This window comes from Manis javanica, chromosome 3 (genome assembly GCF_040802235.1).
Source record: "Manis javanica isolate MJ-LG chromosome 3, MJ_LKY, whole genome shotgun sequence".
Lineage (NCBI taxonomy): Eukaryota > Metazoa > Chordata > Mammalia > Pholidota > Manidae > Manis > Manis javanica.
In genome coordinates this window covers 52,328,529-52,347,671 of record NC_133158.1, presented here as the reverse complement: position 1 = coordinate 52,347,671, position 19,143 = coordinate 52,328,529, and the positions used below count along the sequence as shown (strand labels likewise).

Below are 19,143 nucleotides of genomic sequence, written 5' to 3'. Positions count from 1 at the left end.
TTCCCACACCAGAGGTTTGCTAAAGAAACTGGTTTGGTTTGGTTCGGTTCGGTTTGATTATCAAGATAGATCAGACACTTACTTCTGAATCTGAAATATTCCCTCAGTGTAGTCACCCTGGGAAACGGTTATGAGCACGGTCCAGCTGAAGAGCTTACCCTGCAGCAGACTTGTCTCTGAACGAGCACCCCAGCACACCTCTGACTGAGGCAACAGGCCACTGGTGACCTTGAGATTTTCACTGCAAGGGAGAGGCAGGCAATGAACACAGAGTTAGTAAGAAGAGTTGGATGGCCCAGCACTGTGCTGAGACTTCAGCAGTAAAACGGGAGGTGAGGAGGGGGCTGGGGAGTGTGTGTGTGTGTGTGTGGAGGGGCCACTACTTCACACCGATTCTCAGGGAGGCCTGTATGGGGAGGCGACATCTGACCAGGGCCCTGCAGGATGACAGGGTGGCCATGCAGGGCTGGAGGAAGAGGATTCTCGTCATGCAGGAGGAAGGCCTGAAGCTGGCTGTGTTCCAGTTACAGAAGAAATGAGATGAGGCAGGAAGGGGTGGGGTGCAAATCACTGGAGGCCTTGCAGCCACGCAAAAAGTCTGCTTTCTAAATTCAAGATAGCAGGAAGCCACTGAAAGATGCAAGCAGAGGAGTAAAATGAGACTTGATTGCTATTTCGATCCCGCTGACCACTCTGCGGAGAATGGACATCATTCAGACAAGAATGGAAGTAGAAAACCAAATGAGGCAACTGCATTAAAAATTTTACTAAAAATCAAAACCACCCAAAAGAGAAAGATTTGCCATTGATGAAGATATTCCAAACACTATGCCCCAGACTCTAGAAGCTATTTCCAAAGAAGAGGCTCCAAATTTTCAAGCAGCAGTCAGCTCTTTCAAACAAGTGGCCTGAGCAGTACTGCCTCTCCACCCGCACACGACTTTCAAACACAAGCTCTGGTGTGGCTGACCGTCAGCCTCTTTACAGTCACACAGGGTTAACTTCCTCCACCAGGGGGCGGGAAGAGCGCCCACTAGCACCTCTCGGAGGAGCCTGGACATGGTGCCTCACGGACAAGACCTCTTGAACCAAAGGAATCTCTAACTAAAGCTCCCATCGGCCTGGAATGTTCTTTCCCAGTCCTTTGCGTTTTTCTGTGTTCTGGCCTCCCAATCCTCAAGGAGCCAGTTGGAGCCAGGGTATGCCACAGGGAAACTGAGACTCGGGTTCTAAGCCCGAGAATCCATTCCCTTCCCCTCTTTTTCCTGGTGGTGCTTTTCCTGGGGCTCAACATTCCTGGCTCTCTCAGCAGGAAGATCCATGGGGCCAGGTTAGGCACAGGGGCGAGGAATGAGTGAAGGAGGCTTGTCAACCTATCTGGAGCATAAGCCCCAGGCCCGCCTGACACCTGGACGATAAAGGTCCTCCACCTGGTCTACTCCAGCAAATATCCTGGCAGTCTAGCAAAATCCACAGTCCAAACTCAGCCATCTGCCCTCTTCTCTCTTCCCTGACCTACCTGGAGCAGTAGTGGGTGGCTGGTCAAACATTGATTACCATCTTTCTCTGCCACAGGAACAAAACTGGCAAGGCAGGTACCAAGACCCTGCAATCTACAGGTTCAGAAGTGCTGCCATAGGGACTAATTCAGACATCACCGCGTCCTAAGAGGTCCCCTGTCTGCCCAAACTTAAGCTTCACACTGCAAACAAATAATGTTAATGACACATTTTAATACCAATTATATCTGAATACATTATGAAACAGGATCTTTGCTGAGCAATTTTATCGTTTTAATTCTTTTCTTCTATCATTTTTAATAATTATATTCTGGCTTTTATTACATTAAGGTGCAATTAAGAAAAAAAAGCCCTTTATATTTTAAATCTATTTCAATTTTTTTTTCATGAAGAATTCCACAGCCAACCATAATAATGTAGCACATGATATAGCCAAAAGACAAAAGAATAACTTAGAGGAAATTAGCTGAGTCCCATTTAGGGGAAAAAAATGCAAGTTTATATTATTTTGAAAATCCTTAACGTGAGACATTCACTGAAAGGATAGAGAGAATTGTTGTTCACACAAAGGCAAAACAAACCACCTACTATGTACCCTCTCACAGAAGAGAAAGCTTAATGCTATCTAAGGAAGACCGTATAGCAAATAAGGACTCAAATGCTGAACTTTGGGATTTCTGGTATTCAACTATCTGCCTAGTAAAAAAATCTTCCCTCAGTGTGAACCGACCCATGCTGAATTATATTTCCTTGCAGTTGTAAGAGTAATGTCATCTAAGATGTACAAGACTGAATGAAGAAAAATAAAATTATTTTAATAATTTTAAGCCACAGAATTTCACTCACACATACTAAAGCTGAGCAGCACTTCAGTGACTGACAAGAAATACTCTGTGTGGTCCACCTGCTGATAGCTTTCTTCGCCCTCTGCTTATCTTCCAGCCCAAAGGTCGGCAAGCTTTCTCTTTGTAAAGGCCCAAATAGTAAAAATTTCAGGTTTTGTTCAGGCAGTTACTCAACCCTACATCCCTTCTGCAGCACGAAAGCCATCATAGACAACAGTAATGAATAGGCATGGCTGTGTTCCAAGACAAAGTTATGTAGAAAAACCGGCCCACTGGCTGTAATTTGCCTGACTGTTCTAGTCCTCAGGGTGCTAGGAGAGGTGAAGCAGAGCATACTTAAGACGCTCCTGTACAAGAAAATGACAGAAATGGGCAACGACACATGGCTGATCTGAAACTACCGACCAAGACACAAGCCAGAGCCCATCAATCCAAGAGTATTCATCCAAGTCCAGATACACAAGGTAGTGACACTCAGTCCTCAACAAATTTTGTTCCCACACACAAGTATTTCCTTCTCACAGAAGCCATTTCTTACTCTACCATGGGGCTTATCTTCTGAACTGAGCGTCCATTTGAGGTTCAGCAGTGACTTCCAAACCCTGGCCATTTTGTGGCCAGCAGTAGGCCAAGGCTAGGGATGCGGGCTGTGGGGTCACCAGGGGGAAAGAGGTGACCGCTCCTGCAGGGCATGAACCCGTCCAGCAACTCAGAAACCACTCAAGAATGAAGAACTTGGTAGACAAACTTTCCCACACTACCAGCCTTCAACTCCTCCTACCTGCTGAGTGGCCAGGAAGGGCCCAGGGAGCCTGGAGCAGCCCAGGTCCACCACCGTCACGGCTCACCCCCAACGCATGGGGCGCCCCCTCTCCTGCACACCTTCTCCTCTCTCATACCTCACACCACATCCACCAACAAATGCTCTCAGCTCTACCTTCAAAAGCATCAAGAATGTGGCTGCTTCGCTCCAGTTCCACCACCAGCACACTAGCCAGAGTTCCCTCCTGATTGGTCTCACTGAATCTGCCCTTGACACCCCTCCACACTTAACAGTATATTCTCATGGTAGAAAATAAGTGAGGTCATGTCCATCCAATGGCCCCAAAGTCCTTACGATGGCCTGCAAGGCTTCCCTTTGCACAGCACGTCCCTAGTCACGTCTTAGTCCTCTCCTGCTCGTGTGCACCGCAACAGCTACAACCACCGCCCTGCTGCTCCTCAGACGTGCTGGACACATCTGGAAACATCTGAAACTGAGGGCCTCTGCACTTCTCTTCCCTCAGCCTGGAACATTCTCTCCCAGAAGGGCACCTGACTTGCTCCCTCACCTCCTTCCCGTCTTTGCTCAAATGCCTCCCCAAGGAAATCCTCCCTGATCATCCTATGGAAATCACAGTCTTACCCTGCACCCCACCCCTTGATGGTCTCCTGCCCTTTCTTGATTTGCATCTCCCCAGAGCACGGATGGCCACCTGACATGCTGTGCCCTTTACATGGTCCCTCATTCACTGCAGTAGGCCCCATGAGGGCAGGAATGTCATCCTCAGTGCCTGGAACCAAGACAGGCATGAAGTGGTCAAGAGCATTTGGTGAATAAATTAATTCTCTCCAATTATCTGCCCTGGAATATCTTAGGTGGTTCCTTTTTTTTGTCTTCCGTCTCTTATTTTTAGCATCTTTATTTTTGTCCTACTTCCAACTGCACTCAGTTAAGCTCATAGATTTCTGGTCTCTCCCTTTTTCACTCCAGATCTTCTCTCCCTCCTTTCTTTTATCATCTAGAAGCATTTATTAAGCATAATTTAGACATCTAAAAAAGGCAAGTTTTTATTACCATTTCTACTAAATCCTTACCCCAATGTCAAACGTGTTAAGAATCCAAGAGTTTGTAATATCCTTTTTTAAAAACTCACTGATCATCTTTGAAAGCAAATACAGAACCAATTCATTATTCTGGTAAATGAAGTAAAGATCAAGACATTATTCTGCCTTTTATATACAAACTATACCTCAAGGTAAAAAAAAAGGTTGAAATAAAAAGTTCTTCTTCACAGAAATTTTCCAGCTAGTAAATGCAGAAAAAAAAAAATGACAGAATGAGAATATATCACCTTTTTGTAACCCCTAAGTAGAGAATGGATCTAGGCATCCATTACGGATCATCAATGGCTGATCAAGTCAGGAGGACAAAGGCTGATGGTGACGCTAACGATGGATGACCAGGTTAATAGAGCTCCTGTCAATATTAACATTTCAAAAAGATAGGGAATATGTCACTTGATGGTGGGGGGGTTACACTATCATGTATGAAATACTCTTGTCTAAAAATATGAACCTGAATCTGATCAAGCCTTTAGTTTATTGGGGATAGTGAAACATGTTAGAGGATATCTCAGGGATGGTGGCAGCAAATTCTACATTGTGGAGAACCCACAGGACAAAAGACCAACTTCTTGACCAAATATACTGCAAAAAAGAATACCAGGAGATGTGTACATTAAAAGCCTTAAGAGGTCCATCAACCAGATGTGATGCATGGACATTAAATCCTTTGATGACTGATGTATTTTTAACTAACTATGAAAAGAATATTTATGCAACATACACAATCAGAGAAATCTAAACATGAATGTTCAGTAATATTAAGAAATGAATTATCATTCATTCTTTATGCGTAATAGTACTGTGTTGATGTTTAACAAAAGAGAATCCTTATCCTTTCATAGAGTCATGTTGAAAAATTTATAAATAAATGTGGTTCTCTTTTTAATATCCTCATCCCAAAATTCTTTAAGCAAATAACTTTGGTTGTTTTGATCCTGTAAAGTTGCTGCTTTTCAAATATACCCATGAGTCAGGTGATGCAGGAAGAACAAGGGGTGGGAATCAACAAACATCAGGCACAGATATAGCTATATGATAAAAAAAAAAATCAATGAAAAAGTAAATGTATTTTTATACCTCTGATACACCTAGAAAGCCCTTCACAGCAAACAGGCCATACATGAGAATGTAAACTGCTCACCAGGTAGTGGTCAGGCTTCTGATAATGTTAACATCTGGAACACAGCCATCAACCTGGAAATCAAAAAAAAAAAAAAAAAAAGACTGCTGAGGAACAAATAGCTTTCACAAAACCCATGCACTTTATGCCATGAAAGTAAAGGAAGTACATCATTTATAAAACTGTATCAAGCAAGGCATCTGTAAGAGCTAACAGCAGAGAAAAGAAACAAAGGACTCAGAATTAGAAGCAGAGGAGCAGAGAGATCCAGGAGTTGACTGGATAAAGACAGAGACCACACAGCATCAACCTCAAGGACATCACCTTAACACAGCCTTCTAAAGTCACAGCATCCCAGAGTCAGCAACACGGGTTCAACCAGGCTCAGAATGCTGCTAAAGAAAGCAAGAAGGGCAATGCAGACACCACTTAAAATTATTTACATTAAGATAGTTAAAATTTAAGAAGCGAATTTATTCACTTAAAAAGGGAGGGTGGTGGAAACTTGATAACGGGGGGAGTCCAGTAACCACAATGTTGCTCATGTAATGGTACATTAATGATACCAAAATAAAATAAATAAAAATAAGGGAGGGAACAAATTTCAAGGAAAGGCAGAACTGAGATGAGTGAGTAAAAGCAAAGGGAGATTTCAAGCTGGACACTGAAGCAGGGCTTCTTAGCAATGTGACCATCCCGTAAGTGGGGGAGTGGGCTCCTCACAGCAAGTCCCACTTGGCTCTCAACATCGGGTGGGCTGGACTGGAGGTCCTTCAAGACTCCAAACAATTCCAAGTTCTATGGTGGAGAATGTTCAAGAAAAAATTATTTTGATTCTTGTTAAAATGGTTAAGATTTTATTCAGGGCTACATTGCAATAGAAGAGAAAGATGGTGCTAACTCCAGACACACCAAAGTTCACCTGGGGATTTATAACCAATAAGCAGAATAGATGGAAAATCATTAAGGGGAGACACGTAGGGCAGGGGCATTCTTATTAAACCAACAAACAACAGGGTTCTTGCCGAAAGCAGCCCAAGGTGAACAGATATTGAGGGTGATCACAAATCAAGAGTCAGGGATTCTCTCTAAACTGGCTTAGCAGGATTCTTGCTAAAACTGGACTAGGCAAGCCAAAGGCACGGCAGGACCAAGGTCCAGGTTCAGGAGACCAAACTTAAGGAGAGAGTTTTGGTCAGTGAAGTTGACTCCACCGCATAAACAGAGAGGCTGATACCTGGACACGGTGTCCGGCGTCACAGAGCAAGCACAGGCGGGAGCCAGGAGCGAATCCCAGGCCCTCCAGACCCAAGCCTGATGGTACCACTTACAGCCATTGCCTCATAATACCTTACACGGCATTAACATTTTTTAATTTCTCAATTGGTTTCCCACATGATTTCTGTTTTGCAAAATCATACATGAAGGTATCATATGATAAGGGAGAGTCACCCTTGAACATAGCACCATCTAAATATACACAATTCCTCGTGACACTGAGGCGGACTTTCGCCATCATGAGGTGTAATAAAGCCTTTCAAAGCAGCCCTGTAATAACAGGCATACAAATAAAATAGAAAAAAAGCTAAAAGATGGAATTAAAAGCATCTGGAAAAAAAAGCAACCCAGAAGCTTCCAATCACTACCAGGATTACAAAGCCTCCACAGCACAAACTAAAATTTCCCACAAGGCCTGATCCCCAGGGAGAGCGTTTCAGGGTGACAAAGCTGCTCATCTGCAGTCTGGGAAGTGCCATCTACTGGATAAAAGCTATTTAAGAATCTGAAGGGTGACGCGCTAAACGCTCTCTGGTTGCCCTTCAGATTCATTCCCATCCTTTTCCACTGGGCTCTGTGTCCCGGCAGGCTGACCCCTACGGCCTGCATCGACCAGGCTCCCCTGCCCTCTGGCTCTTTGGGAGGCACCAGTTGAAGCCAGGAAAGTAGGAGGAGGGCAGAGAAGGAAGGGACACGTCTCCCCGTGCCCAGTCCCTGCAGGATCAGCTGAAGGTCTCTCCACCACAGGTCACAGCTCATGGGCAAACCTCTCCCTCTACACAGTTCCAGAGGTTTTTGGGTGCCATAGACTGAACATGTGCCTCCAAATTCATATGCTGAAACCAAACCCCAGTGTGATGGCATTACAAGTGGGCCTTTGGGAGTGATCAGGTCATGAGGGAGGGGCCCTCATGAACGGGATCAGCATGCTTACAGGAGATCCCCGAAGAGCCCCTCACCATTGCTGCCATGTGACAGACACAGGAGGAGACGGTCGGTCATGAACCAGGAAGCGGATCAGGCACCAGATCTGCTGGCACCTTGATCCTGGCCTTCCCCGCCTCCAGAACTGTGAGGAATAAATGCCTGTTGTTTGTAAGTCACCCCATCTGTGGACTGAGACGGGGTGGGCTTCCTCCTGTTGCCCTGTGCACCTCACTCCCCCTGCTCTGCTTTGCACCCCCGTGACACACCTTCGTTACACTTTCTGTCACCTCTGTGACTGTGCCACATTTTCCTGTCAGGCCTCTGACAACAATGGAAAGAGAAAGATCGCAGAGAATCAAAATTCTAATTTTCTATACTTGCCCTCAATCGAGAGGTGGGGGGAAAAAAAACCAAATTTTAAGCTAGAGCTCATGGTGTGTATATGGGGCAGGATATAGCCAAGGAGGCTCTGAGTGTAAAGGTTCCAGTGGAAATCCTGAATTTATATATAGGATCATGTATACATGTGCATTTTTCTGAAAAGAGAAATCCAAAATGAAAAAGGTCAAACATTTAACGGGGTTCTCAAAAGATGACCACAAACTACAGAGCCAATGCTAGAACAGAAACAGCACAGAAACGGCCACTGTCCACCCAGAAGAGAAGTGACCGGCCAGCCAAGGGGTACCTGTGCCAGCTGCGCCAGCAGGAACAGAGCCCTCCCACTCCGCGGGGCTGGGCAGCAGAGACCCTCACCCCGCCACCCACGGCCACCCGCCTCGGGAGGCAGCTGGGAGTGTGTGTGCCTGGAATCACGCACAGCCCCCTCCTGACAGGCAAGTGACATTTCAAAAGCTCATCATCTCAGCAGGTGCTCGATGCACAAGCAGGAACAAAAACAGTTCTGGGGCTGAGGAACTCTCATCCTGTTGTTCTGAAAAGCTGGGGGCACCGAGACAGAGGGAAGGCAGTAGAGCAGGAGACTGGCAGAACTGATCCTCTAGGAAGTGGCCAGCCACACAGGGTCAAGCAAGCCCCCACCGTGGAGTCAGCCCTTAGCTTACAGACAGGTGGCCTGGGCCCCGCTCTGCCCCTCACCCGCTGTGTGACCAAGGATAGTGACTCACCCTCCCTGGACACATTTCCTGCTTTGTAACAAGGAGATTACCATTCAGTACAAATCTCACAGGACTGTTGCAGGGGTCAATGAGAAAAAGTGCCTCAAAGACCAGTAAGTGCCTTCCTAGAGACATTTATGAATCGTGTCAGAGCTCTTCTTCATTTCCTACTGAGATGGCCAAAGCTACAAACAGAAGCCAACAAAAGACTGATAAAACCTCCAATCCCACACCAGGGGGACCCCAGAAGGGAGTGACAAGCCACGGGGGTGAGGGCACCTCAGAGGGGGCAGAGGCTCTCACCCACACAGAGCCCTACAACTGTGTCTGTCCCCTATGCCACTGTCTCCCAGCTGTGCCAGGGGTCTTAGCTCAGAGGCAGAGGCCACTGTGATTAAGAGCCCAATGGCCTCAGGTGACACCTGGCCACATACTGACTGGGTGGACTTAGGCAACTTACATTACTGCTCTTGCTTTTCTCATCTATAAATCAGACAGAATCACAATCATAGCACCTACCTTTTTGTGAGAGTTTAAAAATTCATGCCAAGTTCTTTGAATAGTGTCTGACATAGAGTAGTAACTTAATAAATGCTGGCAGTAGTATTGCCCAGCATATATCAACTGGCTTCCAAGGCCCATCTAATAAGGAGGCATGCGTGCTCCAAAGAGCGGCCAAATACTGGAACCACCAGTCCACAAACCAAGTACCATATGTCCTTGATTCTAAGATATTCTATGTTAATGTTCCTAAAACTGCAACATACATGCATATTTAACACAATAGATTTTGTCATCTGTACAATGGGGATAATAACAGCATCCATCTAATGGCTGATTAATGATTAATATATGCAAAGTGTTTTGAACAGAGCTAGGCATCAGAAATTGTTCTCAGCAAGTATGAGCATTATGTTTTTAATTACACACAGCAATAATACAACTCCATGAGGTTCCTAGTCCCAATTCCAACACAGGCATATGTTGGGGAGGGGCTCTTCCCACGCACACCACCAAGCAATTCTCGAACGCGATGTCCAAGAATTCGACTCAATTCTGATGCTATAGCTGACGCTATCTCCCCAGAGACAGCACCAGGTTCCCCAGGTTAAGGGCTCCATCCTACAACACTATCCTCCACTCCCCCAACTCCAGACGCTGCCAGTCACAAGCCCTAAGCTGTTACCTGTGCTTCTGACTGGACGTTCCAATAACCTCCCCCTTAGGTTCGATTAATTTGCTAGAGCGGCTCACAGAACTCAGGAAAACACATGTTTCCCAGTTTAATAAAGGATACCGTAAGGACACAAGTGAACAGCCAGATGAAGAGACAGACAGGGCAAGGTCCCAAATAAAGGAGCTTCTGTCCTCATGGGGCTCAGGGCCTGGCTCGGTGTCACACGGGGGGTCTGGTCCCCCAAGTGTAGACACTCTCTCCCCCAGAGAAGCAGGATCCAAGTGAGCCTAGTGCTCTTCTCAGGGATGCTGTGAGGGTTTCACTGCACAGTCATGACTGACTAAATCATTGGCCATGGCTGACTGGACCTCCAGGCCCCACCCTTGGGTGCATCCAAAAGTCTCTAACATGACAAGACACCCATCTCACCTTTAAGGCTCTGCAGTGTTTGCCTGACCTGTGGATAAAGATCTGTGTGGATGAATAACTATGGATTTGAGTGCCCAAATATGTATTTCTTGGAACTCATACCACAAGCATCATCATCCTATTAACTGCTCTGGCCAGCTGCAGGCCTTCCCAGACCAACCAAATGTGAAAACTGTTCCTCATTCCATCTTTAGCTGGGGATCACTCGATCCCTGGTACTCCAAGGTGCTGCGGCTGGAGGGTGCTGAGGGACAGCCGAGGCCACCAGGGCAGAGCTTCAGACAGTGGTGGATTTTTACAACACTTCTCTGGCTTCCTTGAATTGCTTACTTACAGGACATTGTTCAGAAGTTTTCGAATTTCATCATATTGGCTCCAGGGTTAAGTTTTTCCCATAGAGTAACTACAGGTCACTCTGTTGGTGTCCTGGTGGCCCCTGGAACAGCTGGCCCCCCGTCAATCGGAGGGGGCCCCGTGGAAGACGCACCTTCAGCAGAGGTACTAGAAGCCAGTGCAAAATAGAAGAAAGGGAGCAAGAAGGGGGAGCCAGTGCACTCAGCATCAGTGACTGAGCCAAGATTCAAGGCAACAGTGAACCAATGGCCTCCACTGTCCATAACAAAGTCCAGAGCAAGTCCCATAAAACGACACTATTTCCCTCCATCTTTCACCTCAGCCGCCTCCTCCTGCTTTGGAGGCGTGCAGACAGCTGAACAAACAAGGGGACAGTCAATGAAAAGTCAGTCCCCTAAGAGCATGGGCACCGGGGCAGATCCTGATGTCCCCAACTATTAGCCACATGACCCTAGCCAGTCCCTCAACCACTCTGCGCCTCAGTTTCCTCTTCCATAAGATGAAGGTGGCAGAGGCTAATGGGCAGGTGAGGATTAAATCAATTACTACATGTGAATCAGTCACAAACCACAGCCACCATCATGCTACAGGAGCCCTGCAGGGGACACGTGAGCACCTGCGTCAGTGATGAGGGGTTGGGACAGGGGTCATCTTTTCCAGCTTCCAGCAGCCAGTGCAGTGGGGACTGGAGACAGATGGAACAGGATTCCAGTTGCAAGCCCCCTCCCCCCACCCACATACAAGCTGTTACTGACATTCTGGATTTTCTCACCAGGTATGTGGGGTTTGGCTAATTCACAGGTTGTTGGGAGAAATGAGAACACATCATGCAGGCATTAAATAAGCGTGACTTCTTGTCTTCCCTGCCCCTTTCCATGAGTGCAAAGGAGACAGTAAAGACAAAAACTGGATTCTTGCAACTCTCAAAGTCATCATGAGCCCAGACCAAAGCCCCCAGGTACTATAAGGCCCCACAGTCAGCCATGGCTGGTGAGGTTTTCCTACCAAAAAGCAAGACCAAAAACCTTCCCGACAGAAAGGTTTTCCTGCTTCCCCAGGGCAATCTCACCCAGCCTGTCTTCCAGCACCAAAGGCCCAGGGTGCAAGGGTCAGGGTCAGTAAAACCCAAGAGAAAAGTGGAAAGGCCCAGGTTTTCGAAGTCCTCTCAGCAAACACTGACTCTAAGCAAAGGCTAAAGGGACTATTTACAGCTACTTCAGGAGATGGAGCCCAAATCATTAGCAAGAAGGACTAGGGAAGGTCATTTTTATATAAATGTCTAAGGGATCAACAGTGTAGATAAATATCACAAACACTGCCTAAAACGGCTGCGTACTGCTTGCTGATATAGCTTTTTCCTTCTTCAGACAAATAATAAAACATTCACACTTCTGAATATAAATTATCCTCAATTAAGACATTTCTGCGGGAAAGCACTTTTGGCAGGACAAACGAAGTATCTGCCACTGTTCAACTTGGAGCATTCAAGGTTGGCAGGGCGATTTATTTTTGTTGATTAAACAAAATACAAATGGAAAGGGCCTAAAAATTGATTAGCCAATTACACTCAATGATTCTCACAATGAAATGTGCGTTACTAGCTTTGCCCAAGTTATAAAAATACCTCTTAGCTTTAATGCTGTTTTCAGGATTTACACCATTGATAGCTATGCTGACAGAAAGATTAAGTAAGGGCTGGAATTATGCAAAATCTGTCTTCTCTTTTGCTGGAAGGGAAGGAAGAGAAATAATTAAGGGCTGGGCCACTGCTGGAAGAATGTTTGCACAGCATCCATAATTCTGGAAATAACGATTTGGGTTGAGCGAGGGAGCCGATGTCACTCGTTCTGTGTGTACTTATTCTTTGGAAAAGTACAAAATCACTACTAGGGGCCAACTTGTTGAAATGACAACCATAAATATCCAAATCTTCCTTTTCTCTTTTCACTTTCCAAAGGAATGGGTACCTTGAGAAGCAGCCAACCACATCATGGGTCTCAGATGCTTCCTCAAAATGGATCAATGCATGGAGGGGTACCATCCACCTATTTCAGTCCAGAGCAAGTTTTTCTGAATTGCAACCATGAGATCCAGCCCACAACTGCTGTTTAATAAATTCACATCCAACAGCCATGAACGCGGGCCAGCAGGATGTTGATGTTTTCTGGTGGTCAGAGCATGGATGCTGCAGGTTGCTATGCATTTTTAAACTTGATTGTCCATAATTGTTAATCACTGACCCATTCTCCAACCCTTCTGGCTGGAACATGTTGCTAGGCAACTGATTTTGCTCTAGATACTTTCTCAAAGCTACTGAGGCAACCACCAAGGGTCAACTAAGTGAATACAAACCATTAGAGACAGCTTCAAATAAAAAAAGGATGCCGGTTTCCTTTAAAGCACATCCACCTCATGTCCTTCCCTAATGTAGACACACCTTTCCCAGGTCTTACAGCTCAGCAAATAAGCTGTCTAAGGTTGAAATGGATGAAATTGCCCTTCTGGTAGCTCAGTTCGGCAATTCACATGGTTCAATCTAATAGCTTCAAAGGGATTCCCACAGACTCTGAAATAGAGGAACTCTTTTCCTCCACTATCATAATTACAACTGTGCTTTGTATTAATAACATACCATTTACCTAGTCCACACATTTCTGGAAATTCTTTTTATATGAGACAGTTGGGAGAGGCCAGCATTTTGCAAAAGCAAAATGTGAATAAGAAGTCACATTTATTTTACCATTTCAGGCTATGACAAACTAATCTATTTCATGTGCAATAATCACAAATCCCACCTTTTCAAATGCTTGTAGCCACAGGGAATGAAACTAAATTTATTTTTCCTTATTTGATATCAGGAACACCAGAGGACATCTTAAGATGAGGACAAAACTGCCAAGTACACAAAAGAAGTTCCTTTAAGGGGAAAGAGGAGACAAAGCAGGATGGTATCATGAACACAGTGCTATTCCCCGGAAGCCAGTGAAATCTAATGAGTCTCTATATCCAAGACATCTGAGCGCTCCAGTCAAAGAGCACTGGAAAAACCTAATGGCCCTGTGTCACTTCACAGGGTATCTCCAGGAGGTTTTTAGAATCTCTGTTGGAAGTCCTGAATAATGACCAACTTAGGCAGTGCATACACATAGATGATTAACCTCATTAAGAAAGAACTGGTAAAAATTATTAGGTGAAGGGGGAATGCACAGCAAAGTTTAAATTCCTGGCCTTACTGAGCAGGTTTGAATACCTATGTAATTACAGCTTTCTAGCAACCAAAATTAATTGTATCTAAAAGACTAAGTCACAATTTATAAACTAGACACATGTAAGTTTTACATCGGGCAAATGGTAAATCATCTTAAGACAACAGAAGTTTGTATCACCCATGCCCAGACGAGTCCTATTCAAATACAACCAGGCTCTCTGTTTAGCCTGAATTCGCTTGATTACATGCTTATAATTGAAAAGAAAAAAATTTAACAATACAGAAAGATACATAAAAGGTGAAAGTTTTCTCTCCAACTCATCACTACCCTCATTTGCAGCCCCCAGAGGCAACCACCATGTGTTGGCTCCCTTTTTACAAGAGTGGCATTCAAATGCATATCCTAGCAACTTGCTTTTTCACTCAACATTACAACATAGAAGCGAGTTTTAAATGGAGTCCCCTGGAATCCTCCGGAATGTCTGAGTCACCAGCCAATTTGCCCAGAGTTTCAAAATAAAGCTTCTCAGATAGTAAGAGTTACCCTTCCTCTCTCAGAGTTTATAATAATTTAAAGACCATCAAACAGAGAATCAATCATTCATCTCCCAAAAGCTCCAAAGCACACTGCTAGAAACTCAGGAAGGAGGAAAGAAAATTCCAACTCTGCAGGTATGTCCAAGAAAATGATGCCCAACACAAATGGCGCTCCCCAGAAGCAGCTGGTTAGCACTGCTAAGGATGGCTTGATTTGGAGTCCCAAAAGAGAGATGTGTCTTTCACCACAAGAGGGTGGGAGAGAAATGAAATCCAGAAACACCAAAGATTCAATAAATGTCAAGAGCCAATTGCTAAATTACACTGCTCTGAACTGGTAGAAGAATATTATTTCAACGGGGACATTTTGAACCCCCTCAAAGGAAAATGTGAGCCTGCTGGGAACCAGCAGCTACTGAGACAAGGAGCAACACAAACATTTTTGTGGGCATTAGGACTGTCACAGAAAAGCAGGAGCTGAGAGAACTCGGGGTGCACAGCATGGATTCCACATTGCTCCAACTCAGGAATTACCAAGCCATAGTTGAGGCTATGTTTCTTCACTTCAGTGAAGAGGCTGCAGATTTAAATTATGAAGGCCAGGGGACTCTCTGTTCCCTCCTGGCGTAAGCCAGGGGCTCTGTCCTCTCACTTTATCCTTAAATAAAAGCCTTTTACTTGCTCTCCTAAAAAAAAAATTCTGAAGGCCATACTCCTAATCTCAAGTCTACATACAGACTTTAAGAAAGTCACTTATTCAGCAGATATTAGTTTTCTTGTCTATAAAATGAGAGGGCTTGACAAAAGGATCTCTAAATCCATAACATGATTTATCCTATGATTCTGCTTGGTTAAAACTGTGCGTAGATGAATGGATGGATGAATGGATAGATGATGGACAGAAGATCTATGGATGGATAATGGATGGATGACCAGATGATGGACAGATGGATGGATAGGAGACAGTGGTCTATTGAGTGAAATTATATAGGCTTGTGACCAACTGTTACAGTTGAGCACCAATGGTATCATGTTAGCAGCTTGGAATTAGACATGATAGGAATATTTACACCATGAAAATCAGCAAACACTACAAATCAGGCCTTTTTATTCACCCTGTAGAATCAGTTTAACAAAACACCACTGATGGAAGAGGAGGAAAGAAAAGAAGGGGGAATAAGCAACAAAGGGGCAATACCTGTGTGGACACAGTCCTCCATGCGGCTCTCCCGCCATATCTCTGTGTTGATTACACCTAGTATGCTCTCTGCCATAAACACCATAACTCACTTTGCCTGAATGAATAACCAGATCTCTTTGCCCAAACTCAGCCCAAGCATCACCTCTTTCAGGAAAGCCATTCCTGACGCCCGCCTCTCTCAGCTGCTCCCAGGGCACGCTACACTCACCTCCCTCTTCCCTCTCAGGTGACACCACAGCATAGTGTGGCCACTGTCCGTTCAGCCAGCCCCACTAAATCAGCAGCTAATTCGGGACAACTATGTATTTTAGCTCTTGGTGCTTAACGCGTAGCCCCCAAATCAGGCACACAGCCACCATCCAATAAACACAGTTTGGATTAAAGCAATGGTTTTAACTGCAAGGCAGAGCAAAAGCATTTGCTGATAAAAGGTTTAGCCTCCAAGAGCTGCACTTACGTTCTCCTAATCACAATTGGGGAGCTGGAGATTTTTCAAGGGCTTAAGCATTCAAGTCCACTTTCCCTTAGATTGTGGGTTTCCATTAAATCAGTTAACCTACATTTATCACAAAAACAGTGCAGTGTGTCACTGACCCACTTTGTTTCACTTCTTTGCTGCTCAATGACATCCACATGTCACTGTGAATTGCATTTTTAAATGAGGAATTAAATATATTTGTCCTGGATTTACCCAAGCGAGCTCTGAAAGCACTGGGATTCACCCTCTGGTTCCATTGCCTAATCTACTAAAGTGCTTTGAACAAACTGATTCAGCTTTCTTATCCAATGCATTAAATGAAGACAGAGACTGGAAATAACACAGGCAAGAAGCCACCGCCCTGCCCCTGGTAGAGTAAAGCAGGCTCCCCAGCCCTGACCTCAGCCACAGCCAAGTTCCTGCATACAGTGTTGCACGTGGCTGTCACCTTGGCAAGGAAGGAAAATGTCTTAGTGGTAGGGCTACCGTGACAAAACACCACAGACTAGGGGGTTTAAACATCAGACATTTATTTTCTCACAGTCAGCAGCTGGGAAGTCCAAGACCAAGGTGTCATCAGAACTGGCTTCTGGGGAGACCTTTCTTGTTTGGTGTGTGAGGGTCACCTTCTCCCTGTGCCTCTCATGGCCTCTCCTCTGGGGTGTCTCTTCCTCTTCTCACAGGGATACTAACCCTATAGCATTAGGGCCCTACACTTGTGACCTCAACCTTATCTGTCTCCTTAAAGGCCCTATTTCCAAACACAGCCACCTGGGAGGTTAGAGCTACAACATATGAATTTGGGGGACACAATCCAAATATTCTTTCAATAAAAATCACTGTTCTGATTTATGATAGCAGCTCAAGTATTCAACAAGAAGAAGGGGGGAAAGGCACATGTCTTTGATAAAGATCTTAGGTGGGATGGAAGAGTTAATACATAATACAACACAAGAACAGGCTGGGAAGACAGGTACAAATGTGATTCCGCACTACTGGCTGACTGAAAGCTGGGAGACAACAGAATCACATGGTTGCAGAAGAAAAATGGGAAGCGTACATGCTACGGAAGCCAAGAATGGACATAGAAAAAGGGAAGTGAATGCCTGCAGCACTGCCTGAGGGAACGACACCCATTCCAAGGGGGGCTTTGGCAATCCAGAGAACAACCCCAAAAAGGAAGCAGCAAGAGTCCTGTGTGAGCTAACAACAAAGCCAGAAGAATGAGAGCTGTAAGAAATGGCATTTACCCGGAAGGAGCGGTACAGAGAAGACACAGCAATCACCCTCAGACACCTGAGGGCTTTAAGACAATTGGTGAAGTCACTGGGAAATGGATCTCAGCTCAGTGTAAGTTACATTCAGAGATGCCCCCAAAAAACAGAAAGGGGCTTCCTGGTCTCCACTAGTAGACAGGGGTGTCGACAGAGGTCCACAGGACAGGTATGTTTTAAAAGGGGTTCCTGGCTTAAGAAGGAAGTGATTTTGGGTGACCATCAGTGTCCTTCTGAGCTTGACAAAAACATCCAACCTAGACCCCAAAGGCATGGTCACAATCTCCACCTTGAGCCACAGCACCTTTTGGGAGGACTTGTTGCTAATCACATATCTTGACTGGAAATTCGGGCTTGCACACAAACATGAAGCTCTGACCTTGTAGGTACCTGGCATGTACCTGGCACAGGGAAGTCAAGAAAGGGCTGATTTTTCAGACCCGTGGCTGTGCCAGTTTGTCTTGTTTCTCTCTGGCGATGACTTTTGCTGGGCAGTGGGAGGTGTGGTGCAGGGTGGGAGCCCACAGCACAACAGAAGGGAGACGCCATGTGCAAGCTGACACTCAGAGACACACCCACCTGCCAGCCCATTGCATCTGGTGAAGTTAATTTTAAGTCTGCCAGCCCTTAACTAACCCAGACGTGTCCCCAGTCAAGGCTACCCTACTGCTGAGAGCACTGTGGGGACCTTGGCAGTGACCCAGAGCAAAGTAAGGACTGGACAAACTGTTATAATAATGGATGCAATTTATACAGTTGCTCCCATATCAGGCACTGGGCATCTATAACCATCATTGTTGAACTGTCAAGAAAGATGTCATGCCAACTTGACAACGCAGGTGCAGCTCAGCAACTAGATGACCCACCCAGGGCCAGGCAGTTGGTTAGTGCAGAAGGGGAGGAACCCAGGAGTATCTGGCTCAAAGGCCATGAACCCAGCATTACATCAGGCCCTGTGGCTCCTGCCATCAAGTCCTTAGACTTATGTCTATAAAGAAGGAGGCGTTTTGTAAACATAAGTGAACCTAAGAGTCCAAATCCAATGGTTCTGAAGCAAATGGTGTGGCAGACCCCAGCACCCTGGGGGCAAGCAGCGTCCTTCTCCTTTGTTTTATGAAGTTTGAGCTGCTGAAAAGACACACACGCGACTACACCACATGCTCCAACCCAAGAGTCAATGTGTAAATGGCAGAGTGGGTCTTGTGCCAAGACGCTGGGACTGCCTTATTTTAGTTTCAGTGTTAAGGCAGCCAGCACCAGGTTGAGGCTGAGAAATGCTCCTTCTAATTAAAACTTTATTTTCAAACACATGTCACAGTTTCAACATGGTGAGACTCACTTATTGCTTTGTGGATGTCTAAGAGTAGAAGCAGCTGCTCTGTGACAGCCTCTTCCCTTCATTCTGGAATCCCCAAGGGCAGCGTTTTGTTGCTGTCCCCAGAGCAGCAGCACCGTGAGTCCTGCGAGCATTCCAGAGGACTGCAAGATCAGGATCAAGGCAAGACCGTGCAGATTTGGCTGCTACTGCGAGAGTCTGCACATCCAGTCAGACAAATCCATGCAGAGGACCAGAAACAATGCCCCCGTCCCCATCAGGTGGGAAAGCAGAGCCCAGCAGGAGCCCTCCCAAGCAGAACTGAGGCAGCCTCGGGAAAAGGGGGTGAACTGGGGTATTACAGATCCCTGGCCATTGCTGAAAATGGAGTCAGAAAACCCGCCAAGCTCAATGTCCCCCTACCACCTGCCACACTTCACCTCTCTCGTGGTCTACACCAGGGGCTGCCAGGACG

The 19,143-nt window shown here is 45.7% G+C and overlaps 1 protein-coding gene across 7 annotated transcripts in view; it reads right to left on the bottom strand.

The window, feature by feature from the left end:
- Positions 1–19,143, bottom strand: part of TIAM1 (TIAM Rac1 associated GEF 1) — a 393,313-nt gene that overhangs the window by 317,428 nt on the left and 56,742 nt on the right. For 4 of the 7 annotated variants that reach the window (XM_073231434.1, XM_073231433.1, XM_073231430.1 and 1 more), the window contains exon 2: positions 5,394–5,446. The exons of 2 other annotated variants lie outside the window; for them this stretch is intronic. The gene's annotated coding sequence lies outside the window, so the exon portion shown is untranslated. Of the gene's footprint in view, positions 1–5,329; positions 5,447–19,143 lie in introns of all 7 variants that reach the window. One more of the 7 variants, XM_073231432.1, reaches the window with a different exon arrangement.